The sequence below is a fragment of the Zophobas morio genome, unplaced genomic scaffold, assembly GCF_036711695.1.
Source record: "Zophobas morio isolate AGI-343-1 ecotype UQ-CSIRO unplaced genomic scaffold, CSIRO_AGI_Zmor_V1 ptg000008l, whole genome shotgun sequence".
Classification (NCBI taxonomy): domain Eukaryota; kingdom Metazoa; phylum Arthropoda; class Insecta; order Coleoptera; family Tenebrionidae; genus Zophobas; species Zophobas morio.
Window position 1 is genome coordinate 14,043,273 of NW_026972113.1, and position 17,779 is coordinate 14,061,051.

Here is a 17,779-nt window from a genome sequence, read left to right on the forward strand (position 1 = left end):
TTTTTGAAAAAAAAAATCGTATCAAAAACTAAAAATTCAAAAAATCGGGAAATTGAACAATCAAAAAATCAAAACATTGAAATCCCAGTAAGTTGATAAATAAGAAAATTTAAAAAACAAAAATTGTAAAAATCCAAAGATTGAACAACAAAAAAAATCTAAGCCTGAAAACTCAGAAAATCGAATGATCGAGAACTCAAAATATCAAAGAAAACAAAAAATTAAAGAATCGAAACAGTGAAAAAATCCCAAACTGAAACATTGAAAAATTGAGAAATGGAAAAAAGGGAAAACCAAAAAAATTGGTCTAAAGAGTTTAGACAGTACTTCCCTCGCTATCGGAAACGTGACGACTGCATGCCTATTATGTTTTTTTTTCACATTAGATTTCAAAGCATTCGGTTTTGTAGTTCCTGATTAAATCAATAAAATAAATTGCGCATTCATTAAATTTTTTAAGTCACCCTGTATATCCGAATCCAAAATATGAATGGAATCTTAAATTACAAGAAGAGACTCATCATATTTTGTACATATTAAATAGGATTATACGACGAACTTTTGAGCTGTCGTCATCAACTTTTTGGAGGGGATAAGCAAATATATTTTGACTACAAATTTATTATGCTCTTTATAACCTTAAAACATTTGCAAGATTTCAAAGCACTGGGTTCTGTTTCCAAACCTAAAGAATACTTAAAGCCTCTTCTAAAGCCTCAAAAGCTCCTAAAATTCTTAAAGCTTCTGAAACCTGTAAAGTTTCTGAAGTCTCTAAACCTCTTCTAAAACTTCTTTTCAAATCTCAAAAATTCCAAAGTCTCTAAAATGTCAAGAATATTTGAAGCCTCTTCTAAAGTTTCAAAAGTCCCTAAAACTTCTAAAGCCTCTGAAGTTTTTAAACCACCCAATGCCTTTAACTAACATACCCGAAGTTCCCAAAGTGCCTAAAAACTTTAAACCCTCTAAAGCCTCTAGAACACCAAGGACTGTAAAATTTTTAAAACTTCTAATTTCTGTAAAGTCAATAAAATCTCTTCTGATCCCCTAAAGGCTGTACATTTTCCGAAGTCCCTAAAGTCTCTAAAGCTTCTTCTACAGTTTCTAAAGCTTCTTCTATAGTCTAATTTATTCTGAAGTCTCTATAGTCTCTAACGCTTCCAAAATCTCAAGCGTATTTAAAACCACTTCTACTTAACATGTCGAAAGATCTTACAGTTGTTGTAGGTCCTAAAATATCTTCTAAATTCTCCAATATCTAAAGTTACTAAAAACTTTAAAGCTTCTGAAGTTGCTAAGGCCCCTAAAGTCTAGAGCTTCTAAAGTTTTTAAAAAACCTTCCTAAAATCACCTAGAAAGTCTGTTCTAAAGTGTTGAAAGTGACAAAAATTTTAAAAGATCCTTTAAAACTAAATCATCTATAATACCTAACGTTCTTAAAACACTAGAGCTCTCTAAAAAAACTTTAAATCCGCTAGATCAACTAAACTCTCTGAAATTTATAAAATTTCTTAATTCTCCAAAGTTCCTAAAGTCTCTAAAATCTTTAGAGTTTCCAAAACTTCTTATAGAATATAAAGCCTCAAAAACGACCTTAAAGTCGTTAAAATTTCCAAAGCCCTTGAAGCCCCAAAAGTCCCAGTGTTTATAAAATCTTTAAAATATCAAAATTTTTAGAAACCCTAAAACATTAAACGTTCCTCAGGTCCCTGAAATTAAAACTTAAAGCTTCTATAGCCTCTAGGACAGTTAAAATCTCTAAAGTCTCTGAACTCTTTAGATTCTCTAGGGTCTCCAAAGTCTCTAGAGTGTCTGAAATCTCTGGAGCCTGTGAAATCTCTGAAGGTTCCAAAGTCTTTAATGTCTTTAAAACTTCTAAAGTTTGCATATGTCTTTAAATTGCCTAAAGGCTCTAAATCCCAAAAGTCTCAAAAATTTGAGAAAATCTTGAAGCGTCGAAAGCCTCTAGGATCCCTAACCTGTCTAAAGTTTTAAAATTTTTAAATTCGTTGACGTTTTCAAAGTCTCTCTTAAAGTCTATGAAATTTCTAAACTTCTATGCAAATTTGAAGCCTTTTTGAAAGACCTGAAAGTTCCTAAAATTCTAAAAAACCCTAAAGCCCTCGAAACCTTTAGCGCCCCATTGTTTCGACATCTCTGACAACCCCCAAATATCTGGAATATTTCGTATCTTTATAGAATTTATTGAATTACTGCAATATTTGTGATCTGCGAAAGCTTTAGAGTCTACAAGATCCCTTAAAGATCTAGAATACTTAGGATTTCTGAGACCCCTCAAATCTTTGAAAACTGAAGAGTTACAAATCTTTAAATCGTTGGAAGAATTTTCAGAATTTTAGAAACTTCCAAGATCTTCAAGATGTTCATAATCGGGAAAGTGTCGGATTGTTTTGATCTTTGGAGCTTCTTGAATTTCCAAATACTTATTAATGAAATTAATAATCTTCAGAATTTCAATCTCTTCAAGTTCTTCAAAATACTGAGATCTCTGGAATATTTGGAAATCTTGGAATTTATTGAATTTGTGTTCGAGGACCCTTAAGGTTTCGGAATATCTACGATTTCTAAAATCACTAAAATCTATAAAATCCCAAAACATACAGAAATTTTGGAAATCTTAGAATCTTCAGACTTTCAGGATCTTCATCAACGTTTTCAGAATGGTAAGAATTTCTGGAATCTTTCGTATCCTTTGAATTTCTGCAGTATTTATGATTTCGAGAACCTTTAAATCTATGGATTATTTCTAGAATTTCTGGATATCTAGCATTTCTAGGATCTCTAAAATCTCTAAAATCTGTTCAATCTCAAAAGTTACAGGAATTTCAGAATTCCTGATTAAACCAATAAAATAAATTTACGCATTCATTAATTTTTTTGAGTCACCCTGTATATGCAAATCCAAAAAACATTAATGGAATGATAAATCACAAGAAGTGACTCATCATATTTTATACAATTCAGTTAGGATTTATTCAGCAAAATTTTGGGGTGGCGTCATCCATTTTTTAGGAGGGATGAGCAAATATATTTTGATCAAAAATGTACCATGCTTATGACAAATTTAAAACATTTCCAAGATTTCAAAGCATTCGGTTTTGTAGTTCCTGATTAAATTAATAAAATAAGTTTGCGCATTCATTAAATTTTTTGAGTCACCCAAATTGACGATTTTGTACATTTTAGGTAGGATTTATTCAGCAAAATTTTGAGGTGACGTCATCAATTTTTTAGAGGGGATAAGTAATTATATTGTGATTAAAACGGTCCTGGTTTAATAACAAAAAAATATTGTTCGTCTATTAAGCAAGCTCGTCTTAGACAAAGTATTCGTAAAAAAATATGTCGTAAAAAATTTACGTATGCTGGTCCCGACTGCGATTATGGTTTAAATATTTTTTAGAAAATGCTGTCATGGATGTAGAAACATTTGTGACAGCCAAAGAGGTTTTTTTGAGAAAATTATCTTTGAATTTAGACCAAGTTGAAATAGACACTAGGCAACAGGCACATTTGGGCAAAAGAAAGAGAAATTAGGGTTACGGCTTCAAATTTTGTACGTATTTACAAATTTAGACCGACTACAGCAATAGCTAAAACTGTGGAGTCTCTGTTGTACAGTACATTTAGAGGTAACAGTCATACATACTATGGACAGCAAAGTGAGGAAAAAGCTGTCAAGTGTTTTGAAATAAATAAAAATATAAAAACTGAACGGTGTGACTTCTTTATTTTAAAACAGTTTCCTTACTTGGCTGCTAGTCCAGACAGGGTTCTAGAGGGTACGAGTGCATTATTTGAAATTAAATGGCCTTCAAAATCGCAAGATTTTTCTCCCGAAGAAGCGGTTAGAAAAAAAATAATCAAATTTTGTACATTGACTGAGTATTGAAACTAAAAAAAAATTATGATTACTACTTTCAAGTCCAGGGATAAGTGCTTGTTACGGGTATTCCACAAGTTTATTTTGTTGTGTGGACACCCAAAAGAATAAATATAGAAAAAATGTATGAAGATGAAGAAATATGTAAAAAGATGGCATATAAACTTGGCAGATTTTACTTTGTCGCATTATTGCCCGAAATAATTGATTTAAGAAGAAAGAGGAATCTGCCTTTGCTAGAGATTTTTTTAAAATAAATAAAATTTGTTCCTATTTTTTTATGTACTTTAATAATTTATTAGGAGTAGATTTTTCATCACCAAGAGTTGCATATTTTTATTATACATATATTTTGAAATTGATCTCTCGGCAAATGAAAACATATACGAGCACTTTTTTCGAGTAAACAATGAAGGGAGAAGTTACTGGGCGTAGGGCTTTTTTAAAACACCTCCTTTCTGGGATAAGTAGTAGATACACTTAGCTACTTATACATGTTAAACAAAAGCTGCATTTAATATATTTTTTATTAAGACCCACCACTGACCCGGAAATGACCGGCATTCAGGCAAGACTTCTATCATTACGGGTACTAAGACCAAGTAATGATATGCATTGATTAGATTAACAGAACAACTTTCGAGATTCTAGAATTACAGCATACAAATTAGTCTGCTATTATTCTCTAATCTCACCCCATCCCCAAAAGTCCAGCGTAACTACCGACCATTTATCCGCGCATCACATGAAAAGTGACCTACACTACTCTGACCTACTGGTGCTAATCTAATCTGACTGACATGATCAGACTGTTCAAGAAACTTACGAACAATATGACATGTTCCTAACAAAACAGCTTTTTGAATTTTGACAATTATTGAATCATTCAAATGCAAAGACTTTAAATTCTCAACTAAGCTATTTGGAACTACACCTACATTAGAGATAATTAGGGGTAGAATTGAAATTTTTTTAAGATTCAACATGGATTTCATTTCTATCGATAATTGTAGATATTTTGAAATCTTGGTGTCGTATGTTTGAATAATGTTGTTTGTGTTAGGAATAGCAATGTCAATAAGAATGGCTTCGTTCGTGTGTTTTTTGATAAGTATGATGTCTGGTCTGTTAGCTGTAATGTTTAAGTCTGTAAGTATTGTGCGATCCCAGTATAATTTGTATTTGTTATTTTCAAGGAATGGAGACGGAATGTAAGTGTAATAGGGTGTCGTATCTTCGATTAAGTTCATAAGTGTTGCTAATTCTTTGTGAATGATTTTGGCTGCGTTGTCATGTCTAGCTTTGTAATCAGTTTGTGCTAGGATGCTGCAAGAAGAGATTATGTGCTGGATCGTTTCAGGTTTTGCTTTGCATAGGCGACAGCAGTCGTTTTTTATGTTCGGATCTTTGATGATGTATTTTCTATAATTCTTGGTATTGATTACTTGGTCTTGAATAGCAAACACAAATCCTTCTGTTTCGGCATACAAACTTGATTTTTTTAACCAAATCAATGACATCTTCTTATTGACATGATTTTCTTCTAAGTCTTTGTAGAATTTTCCATGTAGTTGTTTTTGTTTTAGCCCACTTATTATTTTATCTATTGTGTGGGGGGTGTGGATTTCTTCGGTGTTCGACAGATTTAAAGGTGTGTGGTTCAAATCTGCTCTTGTGATGGTGTGAAACATTTCATTTCTTTCCGCTCGTTTCAAGAAATACTTCTTCAAATCTGAAATTTGTCTCTGATATAAGTTTTCTAAGTTCTGGAAACCCCTTCCTCCATTCTGTCTTGGTAATGAGAATCTTTCAATCGACGATTTTGGGTGATGCCTTCTATACTGTGTGAAGATTTTCCTTGTTGCGATGTTTAAATTTTCAAGATCAGTTTTGGACCATTTAATGACTCCAAAAGAATATGTTAGCAGTGGAACGCAGAATGTATTTACTGCTTTCATTAAATTTTTTCCATTTAACTGTGTCTTCAATATTAATTTTAATCTCGCTACGTATTGATCTTTCAATTGTGTTTTCGTTTTGGTATGATTGATGTGGGAGGATTGACAGAAACCCAGATATTTGTATGTATCGTTTCGTTCTTGGGCTTCAATTATTTCCTTATTCTGTGTTATATGTGGTACTTGGTGAAACACGCCTTTTCTGATTGCTTGGGTCTTACATTTCTCAATACCAAAGGACATACCAATATCACCGGAAAATTGTTCAGTCAGATTTAATAGGTTTGTTAACTGATTTTGTGTACTTGCATATATTTTTATGTCATCCATATACAGCAAGTGACTTATTCTGTTTTCTCTTTGTTTGTTAATTCTTATATTGAACCCATAATTGCAGCTGTTCAGGATATCGGAGAGGGGATTTATTGCTAAGCAGAACCATAACGGGCTAAGAGAATCGCCTTGAAAAATTCCTCTTCGGATCATTATTGGGTCTGACTGAATTGTTTGTTCATTTAAGGTTATTTGGAGGGTGGTCTTCCAAAATTCCATGGAACATTTGAGAAAAGTGCAGATTTTAGTATCAATCTTGTATAATTCCAGAATTTTGCATAGCCAGGAATGAGGGACAGAATCATAAGCTTTCTTATAATCAATAAAACCAGTATATATGTTTCGGTTTTCTTTTCTAGCTTGTTCACAGATGATGGAATCTATGATTAATTGTTCTTTGCAGCCAAAGGATCCTTTAATACATCCTTTATTATTATAAATATGTTTATTAGTTTTATTAATTAACAAAGCAAAATATATATTAACAATAATATTACAATGAATTTTTAGTAATCATATGTATTGAATTCAGGATCCTGAGTGGAGTAAAAATATTATAGTTCCCCAGTTTTAATTCGGTTTCATGATAGTACCTCATTGCGTAAAAGTTAATTTCCTTAACAATAGATTACTACGGCCGGTCCTGGCGGCTTGTTATAAAACTGAGTTCCTTGCCATAAATTAGAAAAATCAGTCGAGAACTCTAACAATCAGCTTATGGTAGAGCAGGCGATAAGGGTTTTACCTGGAAAATTGTAAATTTTAGTGGCGCTCCTATCGGCAAAGTACTGAATACCTGATACCCATTTTTTTCAATAATTGTTAGTTTTTGTTAAAAACTCTGCTAACCAATAGATTATTAATTTTCCTCTGACATTCCTGTTAAAATTATTCGACATATTTTGCATTAATTTGTAATATATTTTGATTTTAATAAATACATTATTATTTAAACAAATTGTACCACTAACAAACATTTAATGACTCTGCGGCCTGTAAAAAGTGATGTTTTATCCATGTGCGAATTTTCAAGCGATTTTATGATGGTTATGACTCAAAAAACTTGAAAAGAAAACATACAATTGTGTTTTTTTTACGATATTTCTCAGCCCTCTGCGCTCTAGAAATTAAAAAAAGCTGCAGTTTGATGTATGATACCTCTATATTAATATCATTTTTTCATACAAAAATACAAAAAAATGTTATACCTCGTCTAGCGAGTCCCCTTAAAAGGGGTGAATGGAAAATGTTGGGGATGAAATTTTTACAGATGAAAAGTCTCTTACATTTGGGGAAAATGGGCTTTACCAGAATATGACTTGACTTGACTGAATTGACCTGACCTAAATTGATCTTGTTGACTATTAGTCTTTTATTTATCAGATTTTGGCACATTTTGCTGTTTATCCGTTTTTGACTATTTGATTTATTGAAGTTTTTTAGTCTCATTTTCGTTATCAACCCATTCGAAAAAATTCAGAAAAAACTTCAACGGGTTAAAATTGTGATGACTATGAGATTATCTAGTTTTCGTTATTTATGGATCAATTTTAAATTTTCAAAAAGGTACATTAGTAGAAATTATATTAAAAAATTCATTGTGCTTTACAGAAATAAAATATCTTAATAAATAATTCAGTAAACAGGGACAGAATATTTAAAATTTGTGGTCAAACAAACTTTAGCCATTTTTCTGGTCCACTCAAATCTTTAACAAGTAATGGATACAGCCTGTGATTAAATATGTCTTAGAAGAACAAGTAGGTATAAAAATTGGTTGAGCTGAAACACCCCTAAATCAAAATTTTACGAACTTCTAGAAATCACCCCTAACTAGCAACCCTTACGAACCAAATCCGCTAGCACGTAAAAACCCCATTTCACATGCAATTATTTTTCTTTGAATATAAAACCAAACCGACTGCGTACCGCAAAATACACTTCCGCATTCCGCCAAGTTCGGCTTTCATCTCCATCAGAAACTAATTTCCCCAACGACATTCCGCCACATCCACCAAACCAAATTCCTTCCTCTAATTTTATTTCTAACCTGTCTTCCGTCCGAAATGAAATAGTATAATGAATTCATAACGCGTCAGGTACCAATGCTTAATTAAATCAGCAAGTCGAGCCGGCGAATTCGAATTCAGTCCGAAAGTAGAATGACAATTTTATTCTTATTATGGCTAGTTATCTCACGGTTATTGCCAATTTCCAGTGGCTAAAGTTTTATTTGGCGACGCAGCTAACTTCCCGGTTTAATTAAAATAGAAAAACACTCCGATAACAACTATCAGGCGGCCGGAATTGCACCTTTTATTTGCTTTTAATTTATTTTGTTGTGTGTGTTTCTGCAGGAAAACCGGCCGAAAGACTAGTGTGACTCGCTTCAATTAAAATGTAAATAATCAGTTTGCTTTCAAAGGGGGTTACGTAAAACTCATACAGAGAATAGAGTCTCAGAATTTAAAAGTATAATTTAATCGGGACACAATATAGTGAGAAAACGACTCGCATCACTCAATTTACAACGAAAAATAAAAAACGATTTCGTCGTCTTCGAAAATGGCGCAGTCGGTAGGATCCGCCGGACTTCCGAGTCGAAGATCAAAGCTTAAACGCCCAAACACTGCAAAGGTTGTGAAGTATTGACGGATAGCAATCGGCCGTTCCGTGATCTGATGATCCTGCAGCTAGGACTCATTTATTTCAACTCGATCCTTTATCGATTCGCTGCTCTTTACGCAGGATTTTATTTGGCGGCGAAGTAGCTTAACACACCTGAGTTCTGATTGAATTTTTCGAAAGGGTTTTACCCGGAAATGGAAACGGAGGACTTGCTGCAAATATGAGGTTATGTTTCGCACGTCAAAGAAGCAAAAAAGTACTTTATCGAACTCTGTTCTGAGCTAATTAACACGTGTAAAGTGAAGGAAAACCTCAACGTTCGGCAGTCTATGTAGATGATGACCGATCCTGGGCGGAGTCGCGCGGAAACTCAATCACGACCGGCTCCGAAATAAATAAGTCCAGCAGGATCAGCCCGTAGCTCGACCGCTGTTACAAAGGATAAGCCACCTTTGATCCGGAGGGTGTCCACCCGTGTATCTAAACACCGGAGTCAGATTCCGGCGAAAAACTCAATCGAACCGAACTTCTTGATCCAATAATAATAGCGTTAGTTGTTTTGTTCGTAATGCGTAAAACTTTCCACATAACTCCCAACTCGGGAACTTTTAATATAAATGCCTAGAGTCATTTTCCTTTCAATATCCATTATTATTGGCATTCACGCATGAAATCATCACTTTAATACACTCGGTTTTATTAGGGCCGGGCCGAATAGTTTCCCAATAAAGCCGAACAATCCGCATACATTATAACGACGCATAAAACGCGAAAATGTACGCGTAAAAATCTCTTAACGTGTTTAGAGTCGAACGGACGCTTTATATAAGAACGCCAACTTTATCGTGAGTCATAAAAGAGTCATCGCTGGATATAAGATTCGTGTTTTCCGTGTTAGTCAGATTTTACATTTCCAATAAAACATTTATCTCTGTTATTTTGGGATTTTTTCTTGCGATGGTTCTGCTGGGACGTGAGGCGATTTCGAACTTTCAACGCTTTATCACAGGAGGGAGAATCGAATAACGGGACTTTTTTCCCGCTGTGTTACTCGAGGAACACTCAGTGCGCAAAATATTAGCCATAAAGTAGGCGAACGTCAAAAAAAAAAGTAAAAATATTGTTGAATTACCCGAATCAGAGCAGAATATTCCTAAAATTGCCAATTTGTTAAAATCCATTAAGCCTGATTTCAATATTGAAAACCTAAAAATGTTTCTGAAGTTTCTAAATCCTTAAATTATCAAAGAATCTACTACTCGATCTTGACTGAACTGGCTGAAATAATAATCGCTCCCGACGGCGGCCTCCATTTAAACCCATACGTTTCTCTGGATGGATCGCGATCGCCGCTTCGAGGTTTTTCTGGATCCCGTAATCGAGACTTGCAGTAACCCCCTCCCTTGATTTTGCGGTTTTTGTTTTTTACCTCTTATAAAGTAACAACCAGTGTCGTAAATAACAACTTCTAAAAAGCGAGAACTCGAGAAATAAAAAAATCTAGAAAAAAAAATTGACAAATTGAGAAAGAACGGAATTGAAAATTTGAAAAAAAAAATCCAAAAGTCTAAATTGAAAAATCGAAATTCGAACAAAAAAAAATCGGAAAAGCGAAAACTCAAATCAAAAAATCGAAGTGTAAAATATTCGACAAATCGAAGAACTAAAGAATGCAAAAATTGAAAATCGAAAAGTAAAAAATTGAAATTTCTAAAAACTGAAGAATGGCAAAACCTGAAAATTCGGAAAACGAAAATTTGAAAAATCAAAAAATTAAAAAATCAAAAATTCGATGCATCCGTAAAAACGAAAATCCGAAAATTAAAATATAAGAAAAACGAAATATCGGAAGTGGCAAAATCGAAGAGTCGAGAAATCAAAAATCGAAAAACTGAGAAATCGAAACATGGAAAATTGAAAAATTGAAACATCGAGAAGTCGAAACATCAAAAAAGCCAGAAATCGAAAAGTCGAGAAGTCTAGAAATCAACAACTGAAAAATCTAAAATTAAAATGTCGAAAAACTGAAAAATCCAGAATTCCCAAAATCTAAATTAGAAAAAAAATCGAAATATCGAAAATTGAAAATCTGCAAAATCAAAAAGCCGAAAAATCGAAAACCCAACAGTAAAAAAATTGACAAATTGAAAAACTGAAGAATGGAATTGAAAATTTGAAAAAAAAATGTAAAAGTCTAAAAACTGAAGAATGTAAAAATTGAAAAATCGAAATTCGAAAAATCAAAAATCGGAAAAGCGAAACCTCAGAAATTAAAAAATCGAAAAGTAAAAAATTGAAATTTCTAAAAACTGAAGAATAGCAAAACCTGAAAATTCGGAAACCGAAAATTTGAAAAATCAAAAAATTAAAAAATTGAAAATCGAGAAACTGAAAAGGAAACAAAGCAAAAATTCGAAAATCGAAAATTCAATGAATCCGTAAAAACGAAAATCCGATAATTAAAATATAAGAAAAACGAAATATCGGAAGTGGCAAAATCGAAAAGTCGAGAAATCGAAACATGGAAAATTGAAAAATTGAAACATCGAGAAGTCTAGAAATCAACAACTGAAAAATCTAAAATTAAAATATCAAAAAACTGAAAAATCCAGAATTTCCAAAATCGAAATTGGAAAAAATCGAAATATCGAAAATTGAAAATCTGCAAAATCAAAAAGCCGAAAATTCGAAAAACCCAACAGTAAAAAAAGTGACAAATTGTAAAACTGAAGAATGGAATTGAAAATTTGAAAAAAAATTGTAAAAGTCTAAAAACTGAAGAATGTAAAAATTGAAAAATCGAAATTCGAAAAATCAAAAATCGGAAAAGCGAAACCTCAGAAATTAAAAAATCGAAAAGTAAAATATTTGAAAAATCGAAGAACTAAAGAATGGAAAAATTGAAAAACGAAAAGTAAAAAAATGAAAAGTCTAAAAACTAAAGAATGGCAAAAACTGAAAATTCGGAAATCGAAAATTTGAAAAATCAAAAAATTAAAAAATTGAAAAATCGAGAAACTGAAAAGGAAACAAACCAAAAATTCGAAAATCGAAAATTCAATGAATCCGTAAAAACGAAAATCCGAGAATTAAAATCTAAGAAAAACGAAATATCGGAAGTGGAAAAATCGAAAAGTCGAGAAATCAAAAAATCGAAAAACTGAGAAATCGAAACATGGAAAATTGAAAAATTGAAACATCGAGAAGTCGAAACATCAAAAAAGCCAGAAATCGAAAAGTCGAGAAGTCTAGAAATCAACAACTGAAAAATCTAAAATTAAAATATCGAAAAACTGAAAAATTCAGAATTCCCAAAATCGAAATTAGAAAAAAATCGAAATATCGAAAATTGAAAATCTGCAAAAACAAAAAGCGGAAAAATGGAAAAACCGAAAAGTAAGAAAATTGAAAACTTGAAAAACTGAAAAATGGAATTGAAAAATCGAAAAACTGAAGAATGGAAAAATTGAAATTCGAAAAGTAAAAAATCTGAGGAGAAGTCTAAAAACTGAAGAACGCCAAAAATTGAAAAAATCAAAAAAGACATCGAAAAGCCCAGAAGTCGAGAAACTGAAAAAACTCAACATAAAATATCGAAAAATTGAAAAAATTCCCAAAATTGAAGCGTTGAAATTTTGAGAGATGGAAATCTTGAAAAATCCAGAAATCGAAATTCAAAAATTCCAGATTTCGAAAATTAAAAATTTAACAAAAAGAAAAACCGAAAATCAAAAAGCGAGATCTCGAAACATGGAAAATTGAAAAATTGAAACATCGAGAAGTCGAAACTTCAAAAAAGCCAGAAATCGAAAAGTCGAGAAGTCTAGAAATCAACAACTGAAAAATCTAAAATTAAAATATCGAAAAACTGAAAACTCCAGAATTCCCAAAATCGAAATTAGAAAAAAATCGAAATATCGAAAATTGAAAATCTGCAAAATCAAAAAGCCGAAAAATCGAAAACCCAACAGTAAAAAAATTGACAAATTGAAAAACTGAAGAATGGAATTGAAAATTTGAAAAAAAAATGTAAAAGTCTAAAAACTGAAGAACGTAAAAATTGAAAAATCGAAATTCGAAAAATCAAAAATCGGAAAAGCGAAACCTCAGAAATTAAAAAATCGAAAAGTAAAATATTGGAAAAATCGAAGAACCAAAGAATGGAAAAATTGAAAATCGAAAAGTAAAAAAATTAAAAATCTAAAAACTGAAGAATGGCAAAAACTTAAAATTTCGAAATCGAAAATTTGAAAAATCAAAAAATTAAAAAATTGAAAAATCGAGAAACTGAAAAGGAAACCAACCAAAAATTCGAAAATCGAAAATTCAATGAATCCGTATAAACGAAAATCCGAGAATTAAAATATAAGAAAAACGAAATATCGGAAGTGAAACAATCGACAAGTCGAGAAATCAAAAAATCGAAGAACTGAGAAATCGAAACATGGAAAATTGAAAAATTGAAACATCGAAAAGTCGAAACATCAAAAAAGCCAGAAATCGAAAAGTCGACAAGTCTAGAAATCAACAACTGAAAAATCTAAAATTAAAATATCGAAAAACTGAAAAATCCAGAATTCCCAAAATCGAAATTAGAAAAAAATCGAAATACCGAAAATTGAAAATCTGCAAATTCAAAAAGCCGAAAAATCGAAAACCCAACAGTAAAAAAATTGACAAATAGAAAAATTGAAGAATGGAATTGAAAATTTGAAAAAAAAATGTAAAAGTCTAAAAACTGAAGAATGTAAAAATTGAAAAATCGAAATTCGAAAAATCAAAAATCGGAAAAGCGAAACCTCAGAAATTAAAAAATCGAAAAGTAAAAAATATTCGAAAAACAGAAGAACTAAAGAATGCAAAAATTGAAAATCGAAAAGTAAAAAATTGAAATTTCTAAAAACTGAAGAATGGCAAAACCTGAAATATCGGAAATTGAAATTTTGAAAAATCAAAAAATTAACAAATCGAAAATTCGATGAATCCGTAAAAACGGAAATCTGAGAATTAAAATATAAGAAAAACGAAATATCGGAAGTGGAAAAATCGACAAGTCGAGAAATCAAAAAATCGAAAAACTGAAAAATCGAAACATGGAAAATTGGAAAATTTAAACATCGAGGAGTCGAAACATCAAAAAAGCCAGAAATCGAAAAGTCGACAAGTCTAGAAATCAACAACTGAAAAATCTAAAATTAAAATATCGAAAAACTGAAAAATCCTGAATTTCCAAAATCGAAATAAGAAAAAATCGAAATATCGAAAATTGAAAATCTGCAAAATCAAAAAGCCGAAAAATCGAAAACCCAACAGTAAAAAAATTGACAAACTGAAAAACTGAAGAATGGAATTGAAAATTTGAAAAAAAAAATCCAAAAGTCTAAATTGAAAAATCGAAATTCGAACAAAAAAAAATCGGAAAAGCGAAAACTCAAATAAAAAAATCGAAGTGTAAAATATTCGAAAAATCGAAGAACTAAAGAATGCAAAAATTGAAAATCGAAAAGTAAAAAATTGAAATGTCTAAAAACTGAAGAATGGCAAAACCTGAAAATTCGGAAATCGAAAATTTGAAAAATCAAAAAATCGAAAAACTGAAAAATCGAAACATGGAAAATTGAAAAATTGAAACATCGAAAAGTCGAAACATCAAAAAAGCCAGAAATCGTAAAGTCGAGAAGTCTAGAAATCAACAACTGAAAAATCTAAAATTAAAATATCGAAAAACTGAAAAATCCAGAATTCCCAAAATCGAAATTAGAAAAAAATCGAAATATCGAAAATTGAAAATCTGCAAAATCAAAAAGCCGAAAAATCGAAAACTCAACAGTAAAAAAATTGACAAATTGAAAAACTGAAGAATGGAATTGAAAATTTGAAAAAAAATTTAAAAGTCTAAAAACTAAAGAATGTAAAATTGAAAAATCGAAATTCGAAAAATCAAAAATCGGAAAAGCGAAACCTCAGTAATTAAAAAATCGAAAAGTAAAATATTTGAAAAATCGAAGAACTAAAGAATGGAAAAATTGCAAAACGAAAAGTAAAAAAATGAAAAGTCTAAAAACTGAAGAATGGCAAAAACTGAAAATTCGGAAATTGAAAATTTGAAAAATCAAAAAATTAAAAAATCAAAAATTCGATGAATCCGTAAAAACGAAAATCCGAGAATTAAAATATAAGAAAAACGAAATATCGGAAATGGAAAAATCGAAAAGTCGAGAAATCAAAAATCGAAAAACTGAGAAATCGAAACATGGAAAATTGAAAAATTGAAACATCGAGAAGTCGAAACATCAAAAAAGCCAGAAATCGAAAAGTCGAGAAGTCTAGAAATCAACAACTGAAAAATCTAAAATTAAAATATCGAAAAACTGAAAAATCCAGAATTTCCAAAATCGAAAATAGAAAAAAAATCGAAATATCGAAAATTGAAAATCTGCAAAATCAAAAAGCCGAAAAATCGAAAACCCAACAGTAAAAAAATTGAGAAATTGAAAAACTGAAGAATGGAATTGAAAATTTGAAAAAAAAAATGTAAAAGTCTAAAAACTGAAGAATGTAAAAATTGAAAAATCGAAATTCGAAAAATCAAAAATCGGAAAAGCGAAACCTCAGAAATTAAAAAATCGAAAAGTAAAATATTTGAAAAATCGAAGAACTAAAGAATGGAAAAATTGAAAAACGAAAAGTAAAAAAATGAAAAGTCTAAAAACTGAAAATTCGGAAATCGAAAATTTGAAAAATCAAAAAATTAAAAAATTGAAAAATCGAGAAACTGAAAAGGAAACAAACCAAAAATTCGAAAATCGAAAATTCAGTGAATCCGTAAAAACGAAAATCCGAGAATTAAAATATAAGAAAAACGAAATATCAGAAGGGGCAAAGTCGAAAAGTCGAGAAATCAAAAATCGAAAAACTGAGAAATCGAAACATGGAAAATTGAAAAATTGAAACATCGATAAGTCGAAACATCAAAAAAGCCAGAAATTGAAAAGTCGAGAAGTCTAGAAATCAACAACTGAAAAATCTAAAATTAAAATATCGAAAAACTGAAAAATCCAGAATTCCCAAAATCGAAATTAGAAAAAAAATCGAAAAATCGAACATTGAAAATCTGCAAAATCAAAAAGCCGAAAAATCGAAAAACCGAAAAGTAAGAAAATTGAAAAATTGAAAAACTGAAAAATGGAATTGAAAAATCGAAAAACTGAAGAATGGAAAAATTGAAATTCGAAAAGTAAAAAAATCTGAGGAGAAGTCTAAAAATTGAAGAACGCCAAAAATTGAAAAAATCAAAAAAGAAATCGAAAAGTCCAGAAGTCGACAAACTGAAAAAACTCAACATAAATTATCGAAAAATTTAAAAATCCAGCAATGGATAAAGTCCCAGAATTTGAAGTGTCGAAATTTTGAGAAATGGAAAACTGGAAAAATCCAGAAATCGAAATTAAAAAATTTCGAGATTTCGAAACTTAAAAATTAAAAAAAAAAGAAAAGCCGAAAATCAAAAAAGCGAGATGTCGAAACATGGAAAATTGAAAAATTGAAACATCGATCGAGAAATCAAAACGTCGAAAAATCGAAAAATCGAGAACTCGGGAAATCAAAAAGTCGAGGAGTTAAAAAAGGGATTGAAAAATCGAAAAACTGAAGAATGTAATTGAAAATTTGAAAAATCGAAAAGTACAAAAATTGAAGTCTAAAAACTGAAGAATGTAAAAGCTGAAAAATCGAAAAATGGAAGAATGGGTAAATTGAAATTCGAAAAGTAAAAAAAAAATAAAAAGTCTAAAAACTGAAGAATGGCAAAAACTGAAAAATAAAAAATCGAAAATTTGAAAAATCAAAAAATTGAAAAATTTGAAAATCTAGAAAACCAAAAAACCTGAAAATTCGTTGAATCAAATGTGTATTCAAATAAAAACCTGAAATTCGAAAATATATACAATATTGAAAAATTGAAAAATCCAGAAATGGAAAAATTTCCAACATTAAAATGTTGAAAAATCCGGAAATTGAAAATTAAAAAACTCGAAATTTCGAAAATTTAAAATATGAAAAATCGAAAGCCGAAAAATTAAAAAACCGAGAAATCGAAACATGGAAAACTAAAAAATTGAAACGTCGCGAAATCAAAACATCAGAAGTAAAAAATACTGAAAAATCGATAAATTGAAGAATGAAATTGAAAATTTGAAAGATGGAAAAGTACAAAAACTGAAAAATCTAAAATTCGAAAAACTGAAGAATGGAAAAATCGAAATTCGGCAAGTTAAAAACTGAAAAGCTTAAAAACTGAAGAATGGCTAAACCTGAAAAATAAAAAATTGAAAATTTGAAAAATTGGTAAACAATGGTAAGAATTGAACCAAAAATTGAAAATTTACAAAATCAAAGAATTGAAAAATTGAAAAATAGAAAAACCGAAATAAACAAAGTCAAAATTCAAACATCGAAAAATCGAAAAATCCAGAAATAGAAACATCAAAAATCAAGAAATCGAAAAGTCGAGAAGTCGAGAAATCGACAAAATCTCAAAATAAAATATCGAAAAATTGAAAAATCCAGATGTGGAAAAATTCCCAAAATTGAAAAGTTGAGAATCGAAAACTTGAAAAATCCAGAAATCAAAATTAAAAAATTCAAAATTTCTAAAATTGAAAATTTGAAAAATCGAAAAATCGAGAAATCGAAACATGAAAAATTAAAAAATTGAAACATCGAGAAATCGAAACATCAAAAAATCGAGAAACCCAAAAATCCAGAAATTGACACATCGACAAACCAAAAAACCTAAAATTAAAAACGGAAAAGTCGAGAAATGGAAAATTCGAATATAAAATGGAAATATTAAGAAATTAAAAAAAAACGTAAATTCGAAAACACGAACAATTGAAAAATCGAAAAACTGAAAAATTGAGAAACTTAAAACTCGGAAAATCGACAAATCGAAAAATCG

General features: G+C 30.5%; 1 protein-coding gene across 1 annotated transcript in view; it reads right to left on the minus strand.

The window, feature by feature from the left end:
• Positions 1-17,779, minus strand: part of LOC135125432 (chondroitin sulfate N-acetylgalactosaminyltransferase 1) — a 173,690-nt gene that overhangs the window by 110,922 nt on the left and 44,989 nt on the right. The window lies entirely within an intron of this gene.